General features: G+C 38.0%; 1 protein-coding gene across 2 annotated transcripts in view; it reads left to right on the forward strand.

The window, feature by feature from the left end:
• The window catches only part of ESR1 (estrogen receptor 1), a 415,900-nt gene that overhangs the window by 164,269 nt on the left and 237,414 nt on the right, over positions 1-14,217 (forward strand).

The following is a 14,217-nucleotide window of genomic DNA, read 5'->3' on the forward strand; positions in this document are numbered from 1 at the left end:
GGGATGGCAAGTGGATCTTTGTGTGTTGTAGGCAGCTAGACTTATGTGATGTCGTGTGATATTAATTATCCATACATAGTTATTTCTCCAACTTGGCTTTGCCTAGATAAGCATTGTGTTCTGATCTGTGCTCCAGACCAATTCTAATTTAACGCATTCTTCTCTTGTTCTTCTTCCACTTCTTTGTTGTCTCAATGGAGAACATGACCTTTTGCTAAAATGAGAAGACTCAGTAATAAGGGATGTATTATTTGTACCAAACAGTTATTAAGTATGCACCCATAACATTTCATTCATTTCATTCGCAGTGTCTGCTTTGACCCTTTTCTTGTATATCGTTTTCCAAGTGCAGTTTCTCTGATAGACTGCCAGCTACATTTCATTTCTACTCCAGGAGTGTCTATACTTTTGCTATATTGTCTATAGGGGATGCCCTGGGGGTGGGCCACCAATCATTTTTACTACCTAAAATATCTATACGAAAGATCCTTTGAGAAGAACAGAGGTCTGACAGCAGTCTAGCTGGATTAATCTTTTGTCTTAATACTGGACCATTTTTCTCTGTTCTTATTCCTTTACCTTTTGGCTTAAGCAAAGTTTAGTATATAAGCACTAAGAATATTTCCGATGGAGTTTTTATGTGATTCCCTGTATAGAAACTGAGACTGAAGTAACTTGTTAAAAACCGGACTCTACTAAATTAAGAGGTACTGATTGCAGACACTTTTGAATAGAGAATGAATCACTATTCTCACAGACTTTTTGCAGTAGCTCTTCACTGCCCTAATGTGGGGTGAAAGCTGGGGAATGATACACACTATTTATTTTTCCTTCCATTGCCAGTGGATGGATTTTTTAAAAGGCTATTCATATCTTAATAGAGCAGTGTGTGAGGTCAACTTGGTCCATTTACAAAGCACTTTTTTTGGACAGCTATTACTTTCTACATCTTTTAGAAATCTACTGTAAGGCTTGGACCTTTTTTTGTCAGCATTTTACTAAAATTTATAATATATGCAAGTAAATTTTTATATGAATATACGTATCAGCATAGACTATTTAATTTTTACTAGCAGACACTATTTCATTTAGGAAAATTATATCTGTATTTTGGTTTAAGTTAGTATAAATCCTTAAAGGTCTTTTGACAGCCATCTTCATTTGTGGTCCTCCTTTTTATTTACTTTTATATAATCTAAGATATCATATTTTTTATCAGGCATTTAATCTGACATGGAGAAATCATCTGACAGAGGCAGATTTAGTGGATAGGTTCAACCGCAAACTTGGGCAAGTCATTTATCTGAGACTGAGTTCTCTTATCTATAAAAATGATTTAGAAGAGTGGTCAGCAAAGGTTTTCTGCAAAGAACCAGAGAGGAACTATTTCGGCTTTGCAGGTCATGCAGTCTGTAGCAGCTGTGCACCTTTGGCATTGCGGCAAGAAGTCACAGGCGCTATATAAATAAATGGATGTGTGCCAACAAAACTTTATATACACAAACAGGTAACTAAGTACAACTGGCCTGTGGGCCGTAATTTGCTGACTCCTGATTTAATGTATGAAAAGAGAAATTGATGATTTCCAAATCTAATGTTTTATCTGTTCATGTTTATTGAGAACTTACTCTGTACCTGTGCTAGATGTTCTGAGAGAAATAAAAATATGTGTAAGACATAATCCATAATCCCACAAAATTTAGAATTTATTTGGGGAGGAGGCAAAGGTATTTGTTCTCATGAGAGAATTAGAAAGTCGGTATAAAGAGCTATGCTATGATACAGATAGGGAAAACAATACATGAATATAGGGAAAATATTGGCAGTTATAGATGTAAAAAGACTGAGATTGAGGGTAGAAATGACCTTCCTCCAAGGAACAGTGACAGCATTTTCACATAGTTCTTTTTATCACAGAGGTTCAGCATTTAGGATTGTGCTGTGTAACACCATGTTGCACTTAGTATTGTCTGTAGACATCAAGGCATCAGAACAGAAAACAGAAAAAAGACTTAAAGATGGGGGAACCTTATAAGTCATGAAGTCCCCTAATGGATTAGTTTGTTTATCGAATGCCCCTACTAGGCAAAGCACTATGTGAGGTCCTGGAGATATAGTTATAAGCAAGACATAGTCTTTATCCACATAGAGCTTAAAGGTAGTACAAGAGATGAACAAATAAACCAGCAATTAAATTACAGTATAATAAGTACCAAGACAGGTTGAAATCAGGCCTTATAGGGTCCAAGCTTCACTCATTCCTGGTGGGGGTTTAGTCAGGCTCTCAAAGAATGTTTCCTGTTTTAAAATTGTCTGGAGGATTTTGCAAGTAAGCAAAAAGAAGGGCAGGATGAGTATATGAAAATAGAACTGAGTATGTGAGCAAAGACTAGGAGATAAGATAGAGTTTGGGGAGTTCTATGAATAAAAATTAACAAAATTAATATACAATTTGATTAAACAAAGGCATTCCTGGGCCATGCATTTATTCTTAGGCTGTGTAAAAACAAAGCAATTTACTTCCTTTTTACTTTTTGTGGCATTTCCATCTATTTGATTTGTTTGTGCACGTAAAAGGAAAACACCAGAGCAATAGAGTCTTTCTCATCATAGTCTTATTAACTTGGAGCTAAAAAGTTTTGCTGAACTTCTATGACTCTTTATAAATCACACTGGCCCTCAAGCCTATTTAAGGACAGTGAAGGGTCTGACATGATGCAGGTAGAAAGTTCTGAAGATGCTGTAGCTCTCCCTGCTTTTCTTCTTACTTAAGAAAAGAGCTAGAAATGAGTATCCATCAGATTGCTCTAGTGTTCTAAGTGTTTAGTTGAAGAGGTAAAGTGTTTGACTTGAAAACATACAGAGTTTCATCCCCTACTTAGTGTGTGAGCTTGATCACTCAAGACATTTAGTAATGGCTTCCAGTCAAACGTACTTTTTTTTTTAAAGCAAAGTCAAGGACATGACTTAAAGGAGATGGGTGAAATTGGATATTCTGTGAATTTATTAATCATTGCAGGTAGAGAGGCAGTGTTCCTTAAGATGTATTGTAGGCAGAGACCCTTGGATGAGTTGTATAAACTCATATGTATATATAGATATATATACTAAATAATAAATAAAACAAACTAAATACATATAAATAAATATGAATAACTATTATTATATATAAATATATGAATAACAAATATTATTTATATATAAATAATAAATATATTATATATATAAATAGGTTCAGCAGCCAGGTACTAGGGCTTCCCTGGTGGCTGCAGTGCGGAAGACCCAGGTTCGATCCCTAAGTCAGGAAGATCCCCTGGAGAAGGGCATGGCAACCCACTCCAGTATTCTTGCCTGGAGAATCTATGTGCAGAGGAGCCTGGTGGGCTGCAATCCATGGGGTCACAAAGAGTTGGACATGACTGAGCGACTAACACTTTCACTGTCACTTTCAGCAACCAGGTACTTCATCTGAATATTATTTGGAGGAAAAAGGACTCCACAGAACTTGCTGCTTGGTCATAGTATTACAAATAAATGTTATAAAGGCCCATATTATAAATGGTCATGAGGCACAGTGGAGGCTCAAACCTATTATACACCCCTAGCTATGCTGCCACTTTCTCTTTTCTTTCTAAGGGATCTATGGAAGATGCTTAACATGACACCAAATGGACATGGCCCAGGCACACATTGGGGCTTAAAGGTTAGCTAAGGCCAGAAGGACATGGTACCAATTTGCAACACAGTGCGGGTCCCACAAGGACAACAGATATTCTGACCCATCAGGCCTTAGAAAGCTTCAGGGTGAGAGTCCAGCACCCTGGATAGCTCCCTCAGCAGCGGGGGTGAGCAGAGACTGACTTTCCACGGAACCTCAGGCCTGTTCAGCTAGTCTGTGAAAAGATAACTTAGTTCCTTTGTCCTTAGGAGCTCACTGTTGTTTGCCCAAGATAGTTTAGTTTTTATGTTTAGTTTCCCATTTCCAGTTGCCTTCTGTCTTGACATGTGCACCCCTGTCTAGAAAAGGCCAGAGGATGGGGTAGAAGTGGAGGCTGCTCTCTTGTTACAGAGCTGTCTTATCTCTGGAGTCCTTTCAGGGATATGGCTCAGAGTTGGTTCTGGCAGTACATTCACACAAAATTCCTGCATTTTTGGTCTCCATATTTCCCCACTTGCCCCTCCACAGTCTAGTCTCCACACAACAGCAGCAGAGATATTTCAGATGCGTTAATCAGGTCACATGCTCTTGTACTTCAAACGCTCACTGCTGTTAAAGTCCAGATCCCTTTCCATGACTTAAAGTACTCTGCATGGTTGTATCCCTGCTCACTTCTCTCCCTATCACTGTAATCCAACCAGGTTGGCCATACTTCTCTTCCCCCAACACACCGCATGCGTTCCTTCTTCAGCACAAGCGGTTCCCTTTTATTTTTTTCTTCGCTTTCAGCTCTCTACTTGGTTGGCTTCTTATCATTCAATTCCTGTCCAAGATTGTATTCTCAGAGAAGTGTCCCCTGATTATGTCACCAAAAATAACCCTATAAATCTTTGCCTTCAGTGTTTTTTTTGTTTGTTTTTAAAGTACTTTTCTTTAAGGTCCTTAAACCCTTAATGAACTTTAAAATTTATTCACTTGATTGATGATTATCTGTCTGCAACAAGTGCCAGGCTTCCCTGATGGCTCAGTGGTAAAGAACCAACCTGCCAATGGAGATGATGAGGGTTCGATCCTAAATCAAGAAGATCCCCTGGAGAAGGGAATGGCTGCCCACTCCAGTATTCTTTCGTGGGAAACCCCATGTTCAGAGGAGCCTGGCGGGCTGCAGTACATGGGGTCACAGAAGAGTCGGACACGACTTAGCAACTGAGCACACATGCATGCAGCAGGTGCCATGGTCAAATACTCCTGCCCACACTTGGATGGAAGCTCAGTGAGAGCTGATTTCCGGCCTTGTTTGTTGCAATATCTCCCATGACTATAGTCATGTTGAGCACACATCTGTTAAATAAAAGAATATGGCAAGAAGTCAAAAGAATGACAGATAAAACCTATAGGAAGACCTCAGAAAAGGGAGTTATTTGATTAAGAGAAGTTAGCAAGAGAAGTGTTAATGCAAGTGGTATGTTTGATATAGGCCTGAAAAGAATGGAAGGATTTTCATAGGCATTAAGAAGTTTGGAGAAGAATTCCAGAAATGTGAAATAGCATAAACCAAGAAATGCACAGTGGAAATTGAGTAAATCGACTGTGAAAGAACCAAGGGCTTCTTGTCTTCTCCCTGACTCTTTGCTTTTCCTCTTCATCTCTCTACATGCAGGCATTCCCCAGAGTTTGCAGCCTCTGTTCCTTTCTCCTTCTCATCCGTGTATCTGCCCAGCTTCCTAAGCACTGTCATATATATCTGTTATGGTAGGGGTCCGCAACCCCTGGGCTATGGACCAGTACTACTCCACTCTGCAGGAGGTGAGTGGCGGGTGAGCGGCCAAGCTTCATCTGTATTAACAGCCGCTTCCCATCGCTGACATTACCATCTGAGCTCAGGAAAAAAGTTCAGGGAGCCCACTGATTTTGCATTATGGTGAGCTGTATAATTATTTCATTATACATCCCAATGTAATAATAATAGAAATAAAATGCCCAATAAATGTAATGGGTTTGAATCATCCTGAAAATATCCCCCTCCCCTGGTCCGTGGTAAAACTGTCTTTCACCAAAATGGTCCTGATGTCAGAAGGTTGAGGGCTGCTGTGTTATGGGTTGTATTGTGTCCCCGCAAAAGATATATTGAAGTTCTAAGCCCCCAGTACCTCAGCATGTCACCTTATTTGGAAATAGGGTCATTGCAGGTACAATTAGTTAAGGTGAGGCTCCACCATACTAGAGTGGGGTGGAGCTGTAATTCAAGAGGACTAGTGTTCTTATTGGAAGAGGAAACTTGGACAGAGATGATGGAGAGAGATATTGAAGTGATGCATCTACAAGCCATGGGATCATCAAGGATTGCTGGCAAATACCAGAAGGCAAGTAATTCTTTCTTGCAGGTTTCAGTAGGAGCATGGCTCTGCTGACACCTTGATTTCAGACTGTTAGCCTCCAGAAGTGTGAGGTAACACTTAATGCTGTTTTAACAATTTTGTGTTAGCAACCTTGCTACTTCGTGACTCCTGTGCGTCCCCAACACTAGCTCCTTCTGACCGCCTTTATATCAGTTCCCTCAACAGTCCCCTACGTGTCCAGACTTGGAAGCATGGAGCTTGTTATCCTCATCTTTTCAGTTTGCACTCCTTCCCTGATGGTTCCCATCAGAGGCGTTGTGTAATCCTGTTGAGTCTATCTCTTTAATGTCTATCCATTCAGCTCCCACTACCCAGAGTTTGCCCCATTAACTTTCATCATGATCATTGCAGTAATTTAATTTTTTTCTTCTGCCTTCTCCATTTAACTCATTTACTTCATTTGGTTTCCTCCTTCTAAACCTGTCTGCACACTCACAGTCTATTAACATTAGCAAATCACTAATCATATCAACACTTTGCACAGAATTCTCTAATGACTTTCAGGGCCCACAGAATAATCCTTTGACAACCAAGCATTCAAGGATTTCCACAGTCTTGCCCTAGCCTGTATTTTTAGTTGTTTTAAAGTCACCATTTCTACTTCTGAAATAGACTGTCTAGATTGGGCTACTTGCTGTTACTCAAACATAATCATCCCATTTCTTTGCTGGGACTTTCTTTCCAGATCTACCTGTACAATTTCTTTTTGTCAAAAGTGTTTGTATCAAACCCCTGATGTTAATGCAGAAGTTCTGTCTCTCCTATGACCCTCCATATTATAGTCAACACTTTGTATCTGTGGATTCAACTAACTCCAGATTGAAAATAGTAAAGAAAATTTCCAGAAAGTTCCAAAAAGCAAAACTTGAATTTTTCTTGTGCCAGCTAACTATTTACCTAGTATTGACATTGCATTTACAACTATTTGCATTTACATTATATTGGGTATGATAAGTAATCTGGAGATGATTCAAAAAATACTGGAGGATTTGTGTGGCATATATGCAAATGCTATGGCTATTTTATATAAGGCACTTGAACAGATTTTGGTATCCGAAGGGGTCCTGTAACCAATTTCCCAAGGATACTCTGGGATGATTATATTTTGTTCCCATTGCCTAGGATGGCAGGTACAGACATATCAGGTTTTATTGCACTTTGATTTAGTGCTCTTTGCAAATACTGTGTTTTTACAAATTGAAGGTTTGTGGCAACCCTACATCAAGTGTCTTATCTGTGCCATTTTTTGAACAGCATTTGCTCACTTTATCTCGCTTTATTACATTTTGGAAATTCTCACAATATTTCAAACTTTTAAATTCTTATTATGTTTGTACAGTGATCTGTGATCAGTGGCCTTAGATGTTACTATTGTAATTTTGGGGGCATCATCAATTGAATCCATATATGATAACTGACTTAATTGATTAATGTCATGTGTTCTGACTGCTCCAGTGATGACCTGTTCCCTACTCTCTGCCCTTCTGCTTGGGTCTCTCTATTAACTGAGACACAACACTATTAAAATTAGTCTAATTAATAACCATGCAGTGGCCTCTGATTGTTCAAGATGAAGGAAAATTCAATCGATGTTGCAAACTTTGTTGTCTTAAGAAATTGTCACTTTCAGCAGCCACTACCCTGATCAGTAATCAGCCATCAACATTGAGGCAAGACCCTCCACCAGCAAAATGACTGTGACTTGCTGAAGGCTCAGATGACGGTTAGCGTTTTCTAACAATAGAGTATTTTTTAACTGAGGCATGTACATTTTTTAGACATAATACTATTGTACACAATAGATGACAGTATAGTATAAACATAACTTTTATATGTATTGGGAAACAAAAGCATTTGTGTGACTCCTTTTATTGTGATGATCACTTTATTGCAGTAGTCTGGAACCTGGCCCTTAAAATCTCCAAGGTCTGCTTATGTTTGTGTGTGTGTCTTTCTCTGTCTGTGAGTCTCCCAAAAGCAAGATCCAAATCAAGACTTCATATTACAGGAGTCACTCAATGAATAAATACAAGAATGAAAAGAAGGTTAGGATTAGGAAACACAAAACCATTCCATTTTTTTAAATCATGGGAGAGAGATGACAAAACAGTCTTTAATTAAGATTTATCTGCCAAAGGCATATAGGAGGGACCAGAGAAGGGAGCGACTGAAAAAGCATGAGGATGAATTTGGCTCTTATTCACAAACCTTAGACATACTTCATACTAAATCTCGACGTTGGTATTGTGAAATGGGAAAAGGAATAGCATGAAGAATATTATAAGTGAAAGAATTAACCTTATTTTAAGATGATTCAATATGAAATATCTGGAAAAGAAGGAAGTTGAACAAGTTAAAAAACAGAGGGAAAATGATGGTGTCATTACCTGAACTGGGAAGATGAAGAGGAAGGCTGATTAGAAAAAACTAGCCCTCGTGGCACAGTGGTAAAGAACCTGCCTGCCAATGCTGGAGATGTGGGATCGATCCGTCAGTGGAGAAGATCCCCTGCAGAAGGAAATACAACCCACTCCAGTATTCTTGCCTGGGAAATCGCATGGACAGAGGAACCTGGTGAGCTACAGTCCATGGGGTCCCAAGAACAGTTGGGTGTGACTTAGTGACTAAACAAGAGAAAGTTACATTCCAGACATACTGAATTTGACATGATAATTGGATATCCGGATAGAATTATCCAGCAGCTACAGAGACAGAAGCAGTAATCTCTTCTGGTGGGAGTTGGAATCGATTTCCTCAATAAATTTTAAAGAAACTTGATGACATGAATGTTTTAAATACTTCCTCACGGTTGTCCATTAATAATGAAGAAGCAACTCCAGAAACACCCTCTTGATTCTCAGGATAATATGAGTTCCTGGATCTTACCAAAACCTTATAAGAAACACTCTCATTATTAAAAGTTTATGTTCAAGGCCCTTCTAAGTAGAAAAATCACAAATTAGCCCAATAGGACTAAATACTGCTCTCCAGGATCTTCCAGTTTGAGAATATGCTGGTACCAAAACATTAGCTATAAAAATAGTAAACAGCAGGAACAAATATAAGCATTTTTATGATGTTCAAATAAAAAGCAAGTTTTCCCCCACATTATGAATACTGTGGGAGTCCATAGACATCTTTTTTTTAAACCCAGAAACATGCAGATTTTGCAAGAGAATTAAAACTACTGGGGCCAAAAGGCCAAAGAGTTTTAGTGTGTATACATATGAGTTATCATGTAATTTTCAAATGAAAGCATTTATAGTGAAACTTTCTAAAAGTCTTACCTCCAGCTATGGATAAATTTGCCAGATGCTTGGCTCCTTGTTCTGAACAGAGAAAAAGGAAGGCACAGCCCTAAAATTTAAGACCTAAAAACCTCCTTCAATGAGAATGCCATCCCTATTACCAGTTTTAAGTGCTAGTTACTCTTAAATGCTACAGTATGAAAATTAGAGGTGCGTGCACAAGTGCACGCATGCATTTGAAGACTGGCTCAGAAAAGCAAAATCATAGTCTTTCTACCTGTGAAATAACACTGGATTTTTTTTTTTTTTTATATCCTTCGGCCAAGAAATCTTTATCTTGGAGATAATTAAGACAAAATGCATTTGACAAATAAAATCAGTATAGAACCCCTATTTCTTGGCAGCTCTTGTGGACACAGCTGAAGCTTTCAGAGGTCTTTAAAAACCATGGCAACAAATGCCTTTGAAAGGTAAGCGAAGGTTCCAAATGTTTTTAATCGCTAGTGTTTTTTATGCTACCACTTCAAGCATTCTTTTTCATCTTTTTGTTCATCTGATTGAAATTAAATTTCCAATTTCCCTACTAAATGGTTCTGTCCTGGTCATGGCATTGACTGTTTCCATTAAAGGAGTAGACTTTATGCCCATATATAGTGATTAAGCTTATCATCAATTCCATTAGAAAGCCTTGTTTATGAGCGGCAATGATTTCACACTAAAATTATAGATAGCCATTAATAGGTACATTTTCAAAGGGCATTAACTAGCCCTCAAAATTATGTGCTACCTCTGCTGTTATAGTTCCTACTGATGGCAGTCCATGGCCTAATGCTGCCTGAATTTCCCTCTCCTTCATACAAAGTTGCTGTTGACATCTTTAAAACGCTATTTCCTTTCAGGTCCTTTCAGAGAGAATGGCCTGATTCTCTCATGCTCATTCAGAGAAAAGTATACTTTGAGATATATAGTCTGCTCATTTCTGATCTCTATATTGTACTTTGCCATTTCAGAACTGTGTATACAAGTTATACGATAACCTGCTTGCCTGACTTTTTTGACTGAAAAATAACAACATTCAAGAAAAATCTATTTCATAGATCTGCCATCCACTTTGTAAAGCTTTTTCTTGCAATTATGTTAATTCTCTGCTCATGTGTAAGTTTTAGAGCAGATTTAATGTTTTTGAAGAAAGGAAATGCTTTGCTTGAGAAAGAGTATAGTGGGGGAAGGATTTCTATTATTTTCTTCACATTTTCGTCTTCCTTTAGCTGCAATAACAAGAGACTTCATTTTTTCCAGTTGTTAATAAATAAAGGGACAAAGAAGTAAACAATTTAGTTATTAAGTTATAATTTCTCTCTGCCATAGGTACTGTTCTCTCTCTTTTCTTTGAGAAAGAGGATGTAGACTTTAAATTTTATCCAAACAAACATATTTATCTGCTTCATTTGGCAGTTTGAAAATCATGTATTAGAAAGTGTGGAGTGAATGAGTAAAGAAATTCTTAAATCGCCCCCCAGGAGTGAGTGGCTAGGTTACATTTATAAATATACATCTTTTTGTGATTCAAATTTAAGCAGAGTGATTTAAAAGAATTCTGCATACACTTTACTGCATTTCATTAAGTGAACTGAATTCACTTAATGAATTTCACAATATTTTCCTTATACACCAGAGAAGATATTACAATTCGTTGGCATCACTGACTCAATGCACTTGAGTCTGAGCAAGCTCTGGGAGTTGGTGATGGACAGGGAAGCCTGGCGTGCTGCAGTCCATGAGGTTGCAAAGAGTCACACGACTGAGTGACTGAACTGAAGATAACAAAAGTTTATCATTCTTTTGTCCCTTTGACACAGCAGAATTCCTAATGAGAGATTTCATTTGAAAATTATGTAAAAGTGCACTTACCACCAGTGCTAACCAGTGACGCGATGGTTGATTGCAGTCACCTTGGAGATGGTTTTCCTCTCTGTTTTATTTTTCTGATTGCTAGCATGTTGATCACTCTTCCTGCTACACCAGTGCCTGCAGACCAGCCCCGTGTCTGCTCTCTGGACAGACCTCATCATGTGCAATTCTTCGTACTCGCCTCTTTCTTATCAAGTTAATTTGGTGGATGTCTTCACCAACCCCTTGTGGGAGTTGTTTTCCCTCTGCCTGTGTTATCTGGTACAAGCCATTCTCTCCTCTCTTGCCACCCAACCTGACTTCTAAGAAGTGTCATCTCTCAAAGCAGACTCAATTCTTGCTTTGCCTTAATGCACTCTTCTTAGCTCATGTTTTCTTAGCCTACGGACCTCCCTGTCCAAGTTTCTCACAGCTGCTCCACCCAAGAGGGCTAGCTCTTTGAGCTCAGACACTTAGAACAAGATTTTTTATGCAACAGGTATTTCTTGAATGACCATTTTATTTTAACCCAAAATGCAAAAATATAAATGCCATAGACTCTAGATCCAATTAAAAAGTATAAATGCCATAGACTCTAGATCCAATTAAAAACTCAGTTTGTACAAAAATGGAAAGATTATAATAATACATACTAAACCACAGAAGCATTAAACTCAGTGCCACAGGAGATGCCTCAAAGCAGTATAAAGAAATAAAGGGGTATCTGAGAAGGTAAGGTTCTGAGTTGAGAGGAAGGCATGGGCACTTTGCACTGGAGTGAACTTGAAAACATTTTGGTGTTTAAATTCGTCCTCTGCATCAGAGGATCAGGCTGAGTTCTACTTCATAGATTTACATTGTGATTGCATGGCTCACGTCTGCATATTTAATACTAAAGAGCATTATATAATATTTTAGGGGAGCATTATATAATATTTTAGGGGAGTATGAGTCTTTTTATTTTTTAAACTTTTTCGAAGTTTATCTGTAGTTTACTTTTAAAATTTTTATTGAAATGTAATTGATTTACAGTTTTATATTAGATTCAGGTGTACAGTAGATTGATTCAGTTATTTATATATATATATATGCATATATATATATATACACACACATTCATACATATGGGTTTTTATTATTTGTAACATGTTTTAAAAACATATCCCATGTGTATATCTGTATAGCTGGCATTACTAGTAAGTCTGGCATGTATTCAGAAGTTGATAATACTTTACTCATTTCCAGGATAATGTGCTATTACAGTTTGCTTTTAAAGTTGGACATGGGAGTGATGTTAATAAAAATCTGAAGATGTTCCTCTGTAGTAATATATAATGTAGCTATTATACAGGCAAATGCATTTGATATTTGATGTAGAAGAAAACAATTGGTCCCAAGCTAAGATGTATTTAAGTAAGCTTAACTTAGATTCTGTAATTTTTATGCTTGAAAGCTTCTTTATGTTTTTTCCTGGTTTGAATTTTTTTTTTTTTTAATTTAATTTTATTTTTAAACTCCACATAATCGTATCAGTTCTGCCAAACATCAAAACGAATCCACCACAGGTATACATGTGTTCCCCATCCTGAACCCTCCTCCCTCCTCCCTCCCCATAACATCCCTCTGGGTCGTCCCAGTGCACTAGCCCCAAGCATCCAGTATCGTGCATCGAACCTGGACTGGCAACTCGTTTCTTACATGATATTTTACATGTTACAATGTCATTCTCCCAAATCTTCCCACCCTCTCCCTCTCCCACAGAGTCCATAAGACTGTTCTATACATCAGTGTCTCTTTTGCTGTCTCGTACACAGGGTTATTGTTACCATCTTTCTAAATTCCATATATATGCGTTAGAATACTGTATTTATGTTTTTCCTTCTGGCTTACTTCACTCTGTATAATAGGCTCCAGTTTCATCCACCTCATTAGAACTGATTCAAATGTATTCTTTTTAATGGCTGAGTAATACTCCATTGTGTATATGTACTACAGCTTTCTTATCCATTCATCTGCTGATGGACATCTAGGTTGCTTCCATGTCCTGGTTATTATAAACAGTGCTGCGATGAACATTGGGGTACACGTGTCTCTTTCCCTTCTGGTTTCCTCAGTGTGTATGCCCAGCAGTGGGGTTGCTGGATCATAAGGCAGTTCTATTTCCAGTTTTTTAAGGAATCTCCACACTGTTCTCCATAGTGGCTGTACTAGTTTGCATTCCCACCAACAGTGTAAGAGGGTTCCCTTTTCTCCACACCCTCTCCAGCATTTATTATTTGTAGACTTTTGGATCGCAGCCATTCTGACTGGTGTGAAATGGTACCTCATAGTGGTTTTGATTTGCATTTCTCTGATAATGAGTGATGTTGAGCATCTTTTCATGTGTTTGTTAGCCATCTGTATGTCTTTTTTGGAGAAATGTCTATTTAGTTCTTTGGCCCATTTTTTGATTGGGTCGTTTATTTTTCTGGAGTTGAGCTGTAGGAGTTGCTTGTATATTTTTGAGATTAGTTGTTTGTCGGTTGCTTCATTTGCTATTATTTTCTCCCATTCTGAAGGCTGTCTTTTCACCTTGCTAATAGTTTCCTTTGATGTGCAGAAGCTTTTAAGGTTAATTAGGTCCCATTTGTTTATTTTTGTTTTTATTTCCAATATTCTGGGAGGTGGGTCATAGAGGATCCTGCTGTGATGTATGTCGGAGAGTGTTTTGCCTGTGTTCTCCTCTAGGAGTTTTATAGTTTCTGGTCTTACGTTTAGATCTTTAATCCATTTTGAGTTTATTTTTGTGTATGGTGTTAGAAAGTGGTCCAGTTTCATTCTTTTACAAGTGGTTGACCAGATTTCCCAGCACCACTTGTTAAAGAGATTGTCTTTAATCCATTGTATATTCTTGCCTCCTTTGTCGAAGATAAGGTGTCCATATGTGCGTGGATTTATCTCTGGGCTTTCTATTTTATTCCATTGATCAATATTTCTGTCTTTGTGCCAGTACCATACTGTCTTGATAACTGTGGCTTTGTAG

This window comes from Bos taurus, chromosome 9 (assembly GCF_002263795.3).
Source record: "Bos taurus isolate L1 Dominette 01449 registration number 42190680 breed Hereford chromosome 9, ARS-UCD2.0, whole genome shotgun sequence".
Taxonomy (NCBI): domain Eukaryota; kingdom Metazoa; phylum Chordata; class Mammalia; order Artiodactyla; family Bovidae; genus Bos; species Bos taurus.